The 13493-nt window shown below is 45.6% G+C and overlaps 3 non-coding genes across 3 annotated transcripts; all 3 read left to right on the top strand.

Annotated features, from left to right (window-relative positions):
* The first annotated feature begins 766 nt into the window (after positions 1–766).
* Positions 767–839, top strand: trnaf-gaa (transfer RNA phenylalanine (anticodon GAA)). Its single transcript has one exon. It is a non-coding gene; the product is annotated as a tRNA-Phe (tRNA).
* Positions 840–7911: 7072 nt separating this feature from the next.
* On the top strand, positions 7912–7983 carry trnad-guc (transfer RNA aspartic acid (anticodon GUC)). The gene has a single exon. It is a non-coding gene; the product is annotated as a tRNA-Asp (tRNA).
* A 111-nt stretch (positions 7984–8094) lies between these two features.
* On the top strand, positions 8095–8167 carry trnaf-gaa (transfer RNA phenylalanine (anticodon GAA)). Its single transcript has one exon. It is a non-coding gene; the product is annotated as a tRNA-Phe (tRNA).
* The last annotated feature ends 5326 nt before the right edge of the window (positions 8168–13493 follow it).

Raw genomic sequence — 13493 nt, 5'->3', positions numbered from 1 at the left:
GCAGATTGACGGAGAACGTAGGAGCGTAATTTGACAATTGATTCATTTTTGTCCAACTTTGAGCGATTAAAAGTAATGGCATCAGAACGGCGTAAGTACACCAGGGGCATGGCCGGGGCCAGTGCTGTTCCAGTCCTCGTTAGTATAGTGGACAGGATCTCCGCCTGTTGTAATTGACATCCTAGGGCTGCTGCTGCAAGTGCAGCTATTTTTCATTGGAGAAAGTCTCTATTTCGATTAATAGTATGTGGTGGCTTTGTCCAAACTGAGGCTGTTTAGAAATTGGTTCTTAACTTTCTTCTGTAGTCTCGCATAACCCTTTTCGATTTCTTTGACCAATTTGCACTTGCTGCTTGCCCTTTTCGATTTCTTTGACCAATTTGCACATGCTGTTTGCCATATCGCGTGCACCAAGAAGAGGGCATGCAATTGCATGAAAAGGAACTACTCAACAGGTACTCAAAACTGAAATTGAACGACGACCATTGCAACTTTAGCCAGTAATGGTCCGCTCAGTCAAAGGCACACAGCCTTTGTCCAGCGACTACTCTGGCGTGACTGCAAACGAACAGTGCTTTTCCAGTCCTCGTTAGTATAGTGGACAGTATCTCCGCCTGTCACGCGGAAGACCGGGTTTCGATTCCCCGACGGGGAGAGTCTTTTTGCCTTTGTCCCGGACAGTTGAAATTTCCCGCAATATGTCTTCGGCTTGGTTGAGGAGGCTTGCATTTGCAAATGATGGCCAGAAGAAGTCATCGGTTGTTGTGCCGAAATAGCTCAGTTGGGAGAGCGTTAGACTGAAGATCTAAAGGTCCCTGGTTCGATCCCGGGTTTCGGCATTACACCACTTCTGTCTTGCGTACGATGCCAAGAGTCCCCTAACCTTTTGTTTTTGTACTTAAGACGGTTTGGAAGGTAGTCTCTATGTGTGCCATTCTGTGATTTCAGGTTGTTTTACGGAGCAAGCATGTGTAAGAACTTAGTCAACCCACTGACACAGCTTGAGTGTAAATGTCATCTTAAAATAACAACAATTGTGTTTCTGCCTGATTTCAGGCCAGGGACCTTTCACGTGTGAGGCGAACTTGATAACCGCTACACCACAGATACCGGCGACTTTGACGAGCTACTTCAGAGCGTAGGCAAAAGCAGGCTTTCACATTCAGGCCCGTAGGTAATGTTCCTTTTCAAATGCAGATTGCCGGAGAACGTAGGGGCGTAATTTGACAAGTGATGCATTTTTGTCCAACCTTGAGCGATTAAAAGTAATGGCATCAGAACAGCGTAAGTACACCAGGGGCATGGCCGGGGCCAGTGCTGTTCCAGTCCTCGTTAGTATAGTGGACAGGATCTCCGCCTGTTGTAATTGACATCCTAGGGCTGCTGCTGCAAGTGCAGCTATTTTTCATTGGAGAAAGTCTCTATTTCGATTAATAGTATGTGGTGGCTTTGTCCAAACTGAGGCTGTTTAGAAATTGGTTCTTAACTTTCTTCTGTAGTCTCGCATAACCCTTTTCGATTTCTTTGACCAATTTGCACATGCTGTTTGCCATATCGCGTGCACCAAGAAGAGGGCATGCAATTGCAGGAAAGGAACTCCTCAACAGGTAACTCAAAACTGAAATTGAACGACGACCATTGCAAGCATGTGTAAGAACTTAGTCAACCCACTGACACAGCTTGAGTGTGAATGTCATCTTAAAATAACAACAATTGTGTTTCTGCCTGGTTTCAGGCCAGGGACCTTTCACGTGTGAGGCGAACTTGATAACCGCTACACCACAGAAATCGGCGACTTTGACGAGCTACTTCAGAGCGTAGCTTCCCAGCAAGAAGAATACCACGGTCGTGGAAGTTTACTCCTCAGGGGTTTTGGGATGAAAGGATCTTTATCGAACTTTGTAGTACTAAAACCAAAAGTGTTGCCTTTCTAATTGTTAGAGCTGAGACAACCCCTTTTACAAGGCAATCCACCCAGACTGACTGTGCACATGATAATGGATAGCAAAAGGGTTTCTGCCTGATTTCGAACGAGGGACCTTTATGCATGTTAGGCCAAGGTGATATCCACTACACTACAGAATTTAGCCACGTAGGGTATTACTTTCAGAGGGTAGCATCTAACCACAAAGCGACACATTATCGTGCAAGGTCGACTCTAAGGGGCTTTCCAAAATCCTAGTGCACAATAGGTACTTTGTCAGCTTAATGGGGACCATGCTCATATGTGGAGGCTGATCGGTCCAATGCTAAGCCAGTGTAGCGTGGAGAGGGGATTGAAGCTGTGGTAATTGACATCCTAGGGGTGCTGCTTCAGTGCAGCTGTTTTTCATGGGAGAAACAAAGGCTGTTTAGAAATTGGTTCTTAACAATCTTCTGTAGTCTCGCAAAACCCTTTTTGATTTCTTTGACCAATTTGCACATGCTGTTTGCCATATCGCGTCCAACAAGAAGAGGGCGCGCAATTGTAGTCAACAGATACTCAAAACTGAAATTGAATAACGACCATTGCAACTTTAGCCAGTAATCGTCCGCTCTGTCAAAGACACAGCCTTTTTTCGGCGACTACTCTGGAGTGACTGCAAAAGATCTAACAGGCAAAAGCAGGTTTTCACATTCAGGCCCGTAGGTAACGTTCCTTTTCAAATGCAGATTGACGGAGAACGTAGGAGCGTAATTTGACAATTGATTCATTTTTGTCCAACCTTGAGCGAGTAAAAGTAATGGCATCAGAACGGCGTAACTACACCAGGGGCATGGCCGGGGGCAGTGCTGTTCCAGTCCTCGTTAGTATAGTGGACAGTATCTCCGCCTGTTGTAATTGACATCCTAGGGCTGCTGCTGCAAGTGCAGCTATTTTTCATGGGAGAAAGTCTCTATTTCGATTAATAGTATGTGGTGGCTTTGTCCAAACTGAGGCTGTTTAGAAATTGGTTCTTAACTGTCTTCTGTAGTCTCGCATAACCCTTTTCGATTTCTTTGACCAATTTGCACTTGCTGCTTGCCCTTTTCGATTTCTTTGACCAATTTGCACATCCTGTTTGCCATATCGCGTGCACCAAAAAGAGGGCATGCAATTGCAGGAAAGGAACTCCTCAACAGGTACTCACAACTGAAATTGAACGACGACCATTGCAACTTTAGCCAGTAATGGTCCGCTCAGTCAAAGGCACACAGCCTTTGTCCAGCGACTACTCTGGCGTGACTGCAAACGAGCAGTGCTTTTCCAGTCCTCGTTAGTATAGTGGACAGTATCTCCGCCTGTCACGCGGAAGACCGGGTTCGATTCCCTGACGGGGAGAGTCTTTTTGCCTTTGTCCCGGACCGTTGAAATTTCCCGCAATACGTCTTCGGCTTGGTTGAGGAGGCTTGCATTTGCAAATGATGGCCAAAAGAAGTCATCGGTTGTTGTGCCGAAATAGCTCAGTTGGGAGAGCGTTAGACTGAAGATCTAAAGGTCCCCTGGTTTGATCCCGGGTTTTGGCATTACACCACCTCTGTCTTGCGTACGATGCGAAGAGTCCCGTAACCTTTTGTTTTTGTACTTAAGACGGTTTGGAAGGTAGTCTCTATGTGTGCCATTCTGTGATTTCAGGTTGTTTTACGGAGCAAGCATGTGTAAGAACTTAGTCAACCCACTGACACAGCTTGAGAGTAAATGTCATCTTAAAATAACAACAATTGTGTTTCTGCCTGATTTCAGGCCAGGGACCTTTCACGTGCGAGGCGAACTTGATAACCGCTACACCACAGATACCGGCGACTTTGACGAGCTACTTCAGAGCGTAGGCAAAAGCAGGCTTTCACATTCAGGCCCGTAGGTAACGTTCCTTTTCAAATGCAGATTGCTGGAGAACGTAGGGGTGTAATTTGACAAGTGATGCATTTTTGTCCAACCTTGAGCGATTAAAAGTAATGGCATCAGAACAGCGTAACTACACCAGGGGCATGGCCGGGGCCAGTGCTGTTCCAGTCCTCGTTAGTATAGTGGACAGGATCTCCGCCTGTTGTAATTGACATCCTAGGGCTGCTGCTGCAATTGCAGCTATTTTTCATTGGAGAAAGTCTCTATTTCGATTAATAGTATGTGGTGGCTTTGTCCAAACTGAGGCTGTTTAGAAATTGGTTCTTAACTTTCTTCTGTAGTCTCGCATAACCCTTTTCGATTTCTTTGACCAATTTGCACATGCTGTTTGCCATATCGCGTGCACCAAGAAGAGGGCATGCAATTGCAGGAAAGGAACTCCTCAACAGGTAACTCAAAACTGAAATTGAACGACGACCATTGCAAGCATGTGTAAGAACTTAGTCAACCCACTGACACAGCTTGAGTGTGAATGTCATCTTAAAATAACAACAATTGTGTTTCTGCCTGGTTTCAGGCCAGGGACCTTTCACGTGTGAGGCGAACTTGATAACCGCTACACCACAGAAATCGGCGACTTTGACGAGCTACTTCAGAGCGTAGCTTCCCAGCAAGAAGAATACCACGGTCGTGGAAGTTTACTCCTCAGGGGTTTTGGGATGAAAGGATCTTTATCGAACTTTGTAGTACTAAAACCAAAAGTGTTGCCTTTCTAATTGTTAGAGCTGAGACAACCCCTTTTACAAGGCAATCCACCCAGACTGACTGTGCACATGATAATGGATAGCAAAAGGGTTTCTGCCTGATTTCGAACGAGGGACCTTTATGCATGTTAGGCCAAGGTGATATCCACTACACTACAGAATTTAGCCACGTAGGGTATTACTTTCAGAGGGTAGCATCTAACCACAAAGCGACACATTATCGTGCAAGGTCGACTCTAAGGGGCTTTCCAAAATCCTAGTGCACAATAGGTACTTTCTCAGCTTAATGGGGACCATGCTCATATGTGGAGGCTGATCGGTCCAATGCTAAGCCAGTGTAGCGTGGAGAGGGGATTGAAGCTGTGGTAATTGACATCCTAGGGCTGCTTCTTCAGTGCAGCTGTTTTTCATGGGAGAAACAAAGGCTGTTTAGAAATTGGTTCTTAACAATCTTCTGTAGTCTCGCAAAACCCTTTTTGATTTCTTTGACCAATTTGCACATGCTGTTTGCCATATCGCGTCCAACAAGAAGAGGGCGCGCAATTGTAGTCAACAGATACTAAAAACTGAAATTGAATAACGACCATTGCAACTTTAACCAGTAATCGTCCGCTCTGTCAAAGACACAGCCTTTTTTCGGCGACTACTCTGGAGTGACTGCAAAAGATCTAACAGGCAAAAGCAGGTTTTCACATTCAGGCCCGTAGGTAACGTTCCTTTTCAAATGCAGATTGACGGAGAACGTAGGAGCGTAATTTGACAATTGATTCATTTTTGTCCAACCTTGAGCGAGTAAAAGTAATGGCATCAGAACGGCGTAACTACACCAGGGGCATGGCCGGGGGCAGTGCTGTTCCAGTCCTCGTTAGTATAGTGGACAGTATCTCCGCCTGTTGTAATTGACATCCTAGGGCTGCTGCTGCAAGTGCAGCTATTTTTCATGGGAGAAAGTCTCTATTTCCATTAATAGTATGTGGTGGCTTTGTCCAAACTGAGGCTGTTTAGAAATTGGTTCTTAACTTTCTTCTGTAGTCTCGCATAACCCTTTTCGATTTCTTTGACCAATTTGCACTTGCTGCTTGCCCTTTTCGATTTCTTTGACCAATTTGCACATCCTGTTTGCCATATCGCGTGCACCAAGAAGAGGGCATGCAATTGCAGGAAAGGAACTCCTCAACAGGTACTCACAACTGAAATTGAACGACGACCATTGCAACTTTAGCCAGTAATGGTCCGCTCAGTCAAAGGCACACAGCCTTTGTCCAGCGACTACTCTGGCGTGACTGCAAACGAGCAGTGCTTTTCCAGTCCTCGTTAGTATAGTGGACAGTATCTCCGCCTGTCACGCGGAAGACCGGGTTCGATTCCCTGACGGGGAGAGTCTTTTTGCCTTTGTCCCGGACCGTTGAAATTTCCCGCAATACGTCTTCGGCTTGGTTGAGGAGGCTTGCATTTGCAAATGATGGCCAAAAGAAGACATCGGTTGTTGTGCCGAAATAGCTCAGTTGGGAGAGCGTTAGACTGAAGATCTAAAGGTCCCCTGGTTTGATCCCGGGTTTTGGCATTACACCACCTCTGTCTTGCGTACGATGCGAAGAGTCCCGTAACCTTTTGTTTTTGTACTTAAGACGGTTTGGAAGGTAGTCTCTATGTGTGCCATTCTGTGATTTCAGGTTGTTTTACGGAGCAAGCATGTGTAAGAACTTAGTCAACCCACTGACACAGCTTGAGAGTAAATGTCATCTTAAAATAACAACAATTGTGTTTCTGCCTGATTTCAGGCCAGGGACCTTTCACGTGCGAGGCGAACTTGATAACCGCTACACCACAGATACCGGCGACTTTGACGAGCTACTTCAGAGCGTAGGCAAAAGCAGGCTTTCACATTCAGGCCCGTAGGTAACGTTCCTTTTCAAATGCAGATTGCTGGAGAACGTAGGGGTGTAATTTGACAAGTGATGCATTTTTGTCCAACCTTGAGCGATTAAAAGTAATGGCATCAGAACAGCGTAATACACCAGGGGCATGGCCGGGGCCAGTGCTGTTCCAGTCCTCGTTAGTATAGTGGACAGGATCTCCGCCTGTTGTAATTGACATCCTAGGGCTGCTGCTGCAATTGCAGCTATTTTTCATTGGAGAAAGTCTCTATTTCGATTAATAGTATGTGGTGGCTTTGTCCAAACTGAGGCTGTTTAGAAATTGGTTCTTAACTTTCTTCTGTAGTCTCGCATAACCCTTTTCGATTTCTTTGACCAATTTGCACATGCTGTTTGCCATATCGCGTGCACCAAGAAGAGGGCATGCAATTGCAGGAAAGGAACTCCTCAACAGGTAACTCAAAACTGAAATTGAACGACGACCATTGCAAGCATGTGTAAGAACTTAGTCAACCCACTGACACAGCTTGAGTGTGAATGTCATCTTAAAATAACAACAATTGTGTTTCTGCCTGGTTTCAGGCCAGGGACCTTTCACGTGTGAGGCGAACTTGATAACCGCTACACCACAGAAATCGGCGACTTTGACGAGCTACTTCAGAGCGTAGCTTCCCAGCAAGAAGAATACCACGGTCGTGGAAGTTTACTCCTCAGGGGTTTTGGGATGAAAGGATCTTTATCGAACTTTGTAGTACTAAAACCAAAAGTGTTGCCTTTCTAATTGTTAGAGCTGAGACAACCCCTTTTACAAGGCAATCCACCCAGACTGACTGTGCACATGATAATGGATAGCAAAAGGGTTTCTGCCTGATTTCGAACGAGGGACCTTTATGCATGTTAGGCCAAGGTGATATCCACTACACTACAGAATTTAGCCACGTAGGGTATTACTTTCAGAGGGTAGCATCTAACCACAAAGCGACACATTATCGTGCAAGGTCGACTCTAAGGGGCTTTCCAAAATCCTAGTGCACAATAGGTACTTTCTCAGCTTAATGGGGACCATGCTCATATGTGGAGGCTGATCGGTCCAATGCTAAGCCAGTGTAGCGTGGAGAGGGGATTGAAGCTGTGGTAATTGACATCCTAGGGCTGCTTCTTCAGTGCAGCTGTTTTTCATGGGAGAAACAAAGGCTGTTTAGAAATTGGTTTTTAACAATCTTCTGTAGTCTCGCAAAACCCTTTTTGATTTCTTTGACCAATTTGCACATGCTGTTTGCCATATCGCGTGCACCAAGAAGAGGGCATGCAATTGCAGGAAAGGAACTCCTCAACAGGTACTCAAAACTGAAATTGAACGACGACCATTGCAACTTTAGCCAGTAATGGTCCGCTCAGTCAAAGGCACACAGCCTTTGTCCAGCGACTACTCTGGCGTGACTGCAAACGAGCAGTGCTTTACCAGTCCTCGTTAGTATAGTGGACAGTATCTCCGCCTGTCACGCGGAAGACCGGGGTTCGATTCCCCGACGGGGAGAGTCTTTTTGCCTTTGTCCCGGACAGTTGAAATTTCCCGCAATACGTCTTCGCCTTGGTTGAGGAGGCTTGCATTTCCAAATGATGGCCAGAAGAAGTCATTGGGTGTTGTGCCAAAATAGCTCAGTTGGGAGAGCGTTAGACTGAAGATCTAAAGGTCCCTGGTTCGATCCCGGGCTTCGGCATTACACCACCTCTGTCTTGCGTACGATGCCAAGAGTCCCCTAACCTTTTGTTTTTGTACTTAAGACGGTTTGGAAGGTAGTCTCTATGTGTGCCATTCTGTGATTTCAGGTTGTTTTACGGAGCAAGCATGTGTAAGAACTTAGTCAACCCACTGACACAGCTTGAGTGTAAATGTCATCTTAAAATAACAACAATTGTGTTTCTGCCTGATTTCAGGCCAGGGACCTTTCACGTGTGAGGCAAACTTGATAACCGCTACACCACAGATACCGGCGACTTTGACGAGCTACTTCAGAGCGTAGGCAAAAGCAGGCTTTCACATTCAGGCCCGTAGGTAACGTTCCTTTTCAAATGCAGATTGCCGGAGAACGTAGGGGCGTAATTTGACAAGTGATGCATTTTTGTCCAACCTTGAGCGATTAAAAGTAATGGCATCAGAACAGCGTAACTACACCAGGGGCATGGCCGGGCCCAGTGCTGTTCCAGTCCTCGTTAGTATAGTGGACAGGATCTCCGCCTGTTGTAATTGACATCCTAGGGCTGCTGCTGCAAGTGCAGCTATTTTTCATTGGAGAAAGTCTCTATTTCGATTAATAGTATGTGGTGGCTTTGTCCAAACTGAGGCTGTTTAGAAATTGGTTCTTAATTTTCTCTGTAGTCTCGCATAACCCTTTTCAATTTCTTTGACCAATTTGCACATGCTGTTTGCCATATCGCGTGCACCAAGAAGAGGGCATGCAATTGCAGGAAAGGAACTCCTCAACAGGTAACTCAAAACTGAAATTGAACGACGACCATTGCAAGCATGTGTAAGTACTTAGTCAACCCACTGACACAGCTTGAGTGTGAATGTCATCTTAAAATAACAACAATTGTGTTTCTGCCTGGTTTCAGGCCAGGGACCTTTCACGTGTGAGGCGAACTTGATAACCGCTACACCACAGAAATCGGCGACTTTGACGAGCTACTTCAGAGCGTAGCTTCCCAGCAAGAAGAATACCACGGTCGTGGAAGTTTACTCCTCAGGGGTTTTGGGATGAAAGGATCTTTATCGAACTTTGTAGTACTAAAACCAAAAGTGTTGCCTTTCTAATTGTTAGAGCTGAGACAACCCCTTTTACAAGGCAATCCACCCAGACTGACTGTGCACATGATAATGGATAGCAAAAGGGTTTCTGCCTGATTTCGAACGAGGGACCTTTATGCATGTTAGGCCAAGGTGATATCCACTACACTACAGAATTTAGCCACGTAGGGTATTACTTTCAGAGGGTAGCATCTAACCACAAAGCGACACATTATCGTGCAAGGTCGACTCTAAGGGGCTTTCCAAAATCCTAGTGCACAATAGGTACTTTCTCAGCTTAATGGGGACCATGCTCATATGTGGAGGCTGATCGGTCCAATGCTAAGCCAGTGTAGCGTGGAGAGGGGATTGAAGCTGTGGTAATTGACATCCTAGGGCTGCTTCTTCAGTGCAGCTGTTTTTCATGGGAGAAACAAAGGCTGTTTAGAAATTGGTTCTTAACAATCTTCTGTAGTCTCGCAAAACCCTTTTTGATTTCTTTGACCAATTTGCACATGCTGTTTGCCATATCGCGTCCAACAAGAAGAGGGCGCGCAATTGTAGTCAACAGATACTCAAAACTGAAATTGAATAACGACCATTGCAACTTTAACCAGTAATCGTCCGCTCTGTCAAAGACACAGCCTTTTTTCGGCGACTACTCTGGAGTGACTGCAAAAGATCTAACAGGCAAAAGCAGGTTTTCACATTCAGGCCCGTAGGTAACGTTCCTTTTCAAATGCAGATTGACGGAGAACGTAGGAGCGTAATTTGACAATTGATTCATTTTTGTCCAACCTTGAGCGAGTAAAAGTAATGGCATCAGAACGGCGTAACTACACCAGGGGCATGGCCGGGGGCAGTGCTGTTCCAGTCCTCGTTAGTATAGTGGACAGTATCTCCGCCTGTTGTAATTGACATCCTAGGGCTGCTGCTGCAAGTGCAGCTATTTTTCATGGGAGAAAGTCTCTATTTCCATTAATAGTATGTGGTGGCTTTGTCCAAACTGAGGCTGTTTACAAATTGGTTCTTAACTTTCTTCTGTAGTCTCGCATAACCCTTTTCAATTTCTTTGACCAATTTGCACTTGCTGCTTGCCCTTTTCGATTTCTTTGACCAATTTGCACATCCTGTTTGCCATATCGCGTGCACCAAGAAGAGGGCATGCAATTGCAGGAAAGGAACTCCTCAACAGGTACTCACAACTGAAATTGAACGACGACCATTGCAACTTTAGCCAGTAATGGTCCGCTCAGTCAAAGGCACACAGCCTTTGTCCAGCGACTACTCTGGCGTGACTGCAAACGAGCAGTGCTTTTCCAGTCCTCGTTAGTATAGTGGACAGGATCTCCGCCTGTTGTAATTGACATCCTAGGGCTGCTGCTGCAAGTGCAGCTATTTTTCATTGGAGAAAGTCTCTATTTCGATTAATAGTATGTGGTGGCTTTGTCCAAACTGAGGCTGTTTAGAAATTGGTTCTTAACTTTCTTCTGTAGTCTCACATAACCCTTTTCGATTTCTTTGACCAATTTGCACATGCTGTTTGCCATATCGCGTGCACCAAGAAGAGGGCATGCAATTGCAGGAAAGGAACTCCTCAACAGGTAACTCAAAACTGAAATTGAACGACGACCATTGCAAGCATGTGTAAGTACTTAGTCAACCCACTGACACAGCTTGAGTGTGAATGTCATCTTAAAATAACAACAATTGTGTTTCTGCCTGGTTTCAGGCCAGGGACCTTTCACGTGTGAGGCGAACTTGATAACCGCTACACCACAGAAATCGGCGACTTTGACGAGCTACTTCAGAGCGTAGCTTCCCAGCAAGAAGAATACCACGGTCGTGGAAGTTTACTCCTCAGGGGTTTTGGGATGAAAGGATCTTTATCGAACTTTGTAGTACTAAAACCAAAAGTGTTGCCTTTCTAATTGTTAGAGCTGAGACAACCCCTTTTACAAGGCAATCCACCCAGACTGACTGTGCACATGATAATGGATAGCAAAAGGGTTTCTGCCTGATTTCGAACGAGGGACCTTTATGCATGTTAGGCCAAGGTGATATCCACTACACTACAGAATTTAGCCACGTAGGGTATTACTTTCAGAGGGTAGCATCTAACCACAAAGCGACACATTATCGTGCAAGGTCGACTCTAAGGGGCTTTCCAAAATCCTAGTGCACAATAGGTACTTTCTCAGCTTAATGGGGACCATGCTCATATGTGGAGGCTGATCGGTCCAATGCTAAGCCAGTGTAGCGTGGAGAGGGGATTGAAGCTGTGGTAATTGACATCCTAGGGGTGCTGCTTCAGTGCAGCTGTTTTTCATGGGAGAAACAAAGGCTGTTTAGAAATTGGTTCTTAACAATCTTCTGTAGTCTTGCAAAACCCTTTTTGATTTCTTTGACCAATTTGCACATGCTGTTTGCCATATCGCGTCCAACAAGAAGAGGGCGCGCAATTGTAGTCAACAGATACTCAAAACTGAAATTGAATAACGACCATTGCAACTTTAGCCAGTAATCGTCCGCTCTGTCAAAGACACAGCCTTTTTTCGGCGACTACTCTGGAGTGACTGCAAAAGATCTAACAGGCAAAAGCAAGTTTTCACATTCAGGCCCGTAGGTAACGTTCCTTTTCAAATGCAGATTGACGGAGAACGTAGGAGCGTAATTGGACAATTGATTCATTTTTGTCCAACCTTGAGCGAGTAAAAGTAATGGCATCAGAACGGCGTAACTACACCAGGGGCATGGCCGGGGGCAGTGCTGTTCCAGTCCTCGTTAGTATAGTGGACAGTATCTCCGCCTTTTGTAATTGACATCCTAGGGCTGCTGCTGCAAGTGCAGCTATTTTTCATGGGAGAAAGTCTCTATTTCCATTAATAGTATGTGGTGGCTTTGTCCAAACTGAGGCTGTTTAGAAATTGGTTCTTAACTTTCTTCTGTAGTCTCGCATAACCCTTTTCGATTTCTTTGACCAATTTGCACTTGCTGCTTGCCCTTTTCGATTTCTTTGACCAATTTGCACATGCTGTTTGCCATATCGCGTGCACCAAGAAGAGGGCATGCAATTGCAGGAAAGGAACTCCTCAACAGGTACTCAAAACTGAAATTGAACGACGACCATTGCAACTTTAGCCAGTAATGGTCCGCTCAGTCAAAGGCACACAGCCTTTGTCCAGCGACTACTCTGGCGTGACTGCAAACGAGCAGTGCTTTTCCAGTCCTCGTTAGCATAGTGGACAGTATCTCCGCCTGTCACGCGGAAGACCGGGGTTCGATTCCCCGACGGGGAGAGTCTTTTTGCCTTTGTCCCGGACAGTTGAAATTTCCCGCAATACGTCTTCGGCTTGGTTGAGGAGGCTTGCATTTCCAAATGATGGCCAGAAGAAGTCATCGGGTGTTGTGCCAAAATAGCTCAGTTGGGAGAGCGTTAGACTGAAGATCTAAAGGTCCCTGGTTCGATCACGGGCTTCGGCATTACACCACCTCTGTCTTGCGTACGATGCCAAGAGTCCCCTAACCTTTTGTTTTTGTACTTAAGACGGTTTGGAAGGTAGTCTCTATGTGTGCCATTCTGTGATTTCAGGTTGTTTTACGGAGCAAGCATGTGTAAGAACTTAGTCAACCCACTGACACAGCTTGAGTGTAAATGTCATCTTAAAATAACAACAATTGTGTTTCTGCCTGATTTCAGGCCAGGGACCTTTCACGTGTGAGGCAAACTTGATAACCGCTACACCACAGATACCGGCGACTTTGACGAGCTACTTCAGAGCGTAGGCAAAAGCAGGCTTTCACATTCAGGCCCGTAGGTAACGTTCCTTTTCAAATGCAGATTGCCGGAGAACGTAGGGGCGTAATTTGACAAGTGATGCATTTTTGTCCAACCTTGAGCGATTAAAAGTAATGGCATCAGAACAGCGTAACTACACCAGGGGCATGGCCGGGCCCAGTGCTGTTCCAGTCCTCGTTAGTATAGTGGACAGGATCTCCGCCTGTTGTAATTGACATCCTAGGGCTGCTGCTGCAAGTGCAGCTATTTTTCATTGGAGAAAGTCTCTATTTCGATTAATAGTATGTGGTGGCTTTGTCCAAACTGAGGCTGTTTAGAAATTGGTTCTTAACTTTCTTCTGTAGTCTCGCATAACCCTTTTCGATTTCTTTGACCAATTTGCACATGCTGTTTGCCATATCGCGTGCACCAAGAAGAGGGCATGCAATTGCAGGAAAGGAACTCCTCAACAGGTAACTCA

This window comes from Channa argus, unplaced genomic scaffold (genome assembly GCF_033026475.1).
Source record: "Channa argus isolate prfri unplaced genomic scaffold, Channa argus male v1.0 Contig138, whole genome shotgun sequence".
Lineage (NCBI taxonomy): Eukaryota > Metazoa > Chordata > Actinopteri > Anabantiformes > Channidae > Channa > Channa argus.
The sequence above is the reverse complement of the archived record's forward strand: the minus strand, read 5'-3'. Positions and strand labels throughout refer to the sequence as shown.